The following is a 2,095-nucleotide window of genomic DNA, read 5'->3' on the forward strand; positions in this document are numbered from 1 at the left end:
TCTCTCAGGGCCCCTGGGCATCCCTGAGTTCTCCTCCGTGATTGTTGGAATGTGAGTATAGCTATGTGCTCTGAGTTCCTTTTTCTATAATCACATGAGGCTATACTTGATCTGCTTTTGGGCACTATGCACAGCAGCCTGTGGTGTTCAAAGGGCCAGGCGCACTGAATTAAATGTTCAGGTTGTTAGGGTTAAATTATTTTTTGTGGCTTTCTCTCTCCTCGTTTGTGCAGCTGTCTGCCCCAGCATCTTTTAGGCCTTCAGTTCCGTGGGATTACTTCCACATCTTTCAATACCATGCTTTATTCCCTGGGACCTCGCCCTCCTATTCGAGAGCTTTGCTTTTATCCGTGAACTCAGATGTACATGGTCCCAGATGCTGATGGAGGGCTTAGTACCCGTGAACTGTTCCAGTGAACAGATGGACCACAAGCCATGTGGGCAGGTTGGTTCACATTCCTGGGGTGACAGACCCCCTTTCTGATCTGATCCTTCCCTTTTAGAGCTGAGAACTAGGGTTTTGGGGTAGTTTTTCTGGAAAAACTCCCATTCTGGCTCTTATATGTGGTGGACATTTTCTTTCCTCCTCATCTGGATGGATGAGCAGATAATAGGATTTGCACCCAGGTCTGTCTGCGTTTAGCCACTGTGAGTTGTGGAGTTCTGCTCAGCTGGTTAACAAAGGATGGAGTAGCACACCACTAAGGCACACATTCTGATCACAGAAGTTAGCAATGGGAGGTTAGGATCTGCTGCGGTTTATCCTCTTCGGCATTGATGTGCCTTAGCATTAGCATTTGCAGGATGAATTTCTGTTTTCCTTGATTCACTCAAGCAGTCTGGATCCCAGCTGCATTGATTTGTGCCTCAGTGGTTCAGTGCTTCAGGCCACATTCCAGCGAAGGCCCACCTTTCTGAAGACGGTCCAGGGAGGTAAGGAAGTGGCAGAGGCCAAGCCCACGCGGGCTTCTCTGTTCTGGGCCTGTGGGCGTGCATTCTCCAGTGAGCGAGGGGCAGTGGCGGAGATGGGAAGTGCTCCATGAGAGCTGGCACATCCAGGGAGTTCCCAGCTGTCACTGTTTTCTGTCCTTGGTGCCTGCAGCAGCTTTATGGGCACAGAGTTCTTGGGAAAAGTGAATAAACTGTGTAGTAGTCATAACAGTTCTTTATTTTCAAAGGCAGTTTCATAACTTTATTTGATAATCAGCAGTTCTCATCCACATTGAGTGTCTGCAGATAGTTGAAAGTGGTGACAGGTACGTAAGTAAGTAACCAAAGTACAGAGCTTGTTGGGTGAATCTTCATCCTCATTACATTTTCTGGACAACCAGACATGGCTACAGTGTGGAACATCCCTTATTCCTTTGGCCAAGACATATTTGTTGAGCCTGGTATCAATGCGCGTATCTGGAGTCCCCATCTCCTGCATGGTGAATTTCAAGATCTGTCTGAGTGCCCGAGGGATACACTTCTTGAAGGTCCCTCCATGGATACGCTTGCGAATGTTGATGGTGGATTCTTGGGTCACCACCTTGTTGATGACAGAACGGCCCTTTTTCTCTCCACTCTTCTTTGCAGGAGCCATTCTTCCAGGCCCAAGTTGGAAAGCCATAACGGTTCTTTGGATCAGGGCTGTCCAATAGAATGTTCTGCCATGGTAACTGTTCTGTGTCTCTGCTGTCTGTTAGGGCAGCCATTAGCCTCGTGTGGCTGTGGAGCACTTGAAATGTGGCTGGTGTGTCTGAGGTACTGAGTTTTTGTTTTATCTAATTTTAACTAATTTAAACAGCCACACGTGCCTTACACTGGGGTGTTGCTTTGCCACTTTCACCTTTGGTTTGACACCCTGCCTATGTCCCGTCTTCACTGGAGTATTCTGGGAGAGCCATGGCCTTTGGCCCCATTTGACATGAGGAAAATTGGCTCCAAGAAGTAAGGTGTTTTGCCCTTGGACACAAAGCCAGTAAGTAACTGAGAGGGACCTTGCATCCAGGCCTCTTTTGACTCCCACCTTCGGTGCACTGTGTTCTTGTTCCCGAAGCAGAGGAGCTGCTCAGTTACCAGTGCACAGAGCAGGAAAGAGTCTTCTTGCGCG

The 2,095-nt window shown here is 48.3% G+C and overlaps 1 pseudogene; it reads right to left on the bottom strand.

Annotated features, from left to right (window-relative positions):
* Positions 1 to 1,203: 1,203 nt before the first annotated feature.
* On the bottom strand, positions 1,204 to 1,585 carry LOC103599175 (annotated as a pseudogene).
* Positions 1,586 to 2,095: the final 510 nt, after the last annotated feature.

The sequence above is a fragment of the Galeopterus variegatus genome, unplaced genomic scaffold, assembly GCF_000696425.1.
Source record: "Galeopterus variegatus unplaced genomic scaffold, G_variegatus-3.0.2 Scaffold2880, whole genome shotgun sequence".
Classification (NCBI taxonomy): Eukaryota; Metazoa; Chordata; class Mammalia; order Dermoptera; family Cynocephalidae; genus Galeopterus; species Galeopterus variegatus.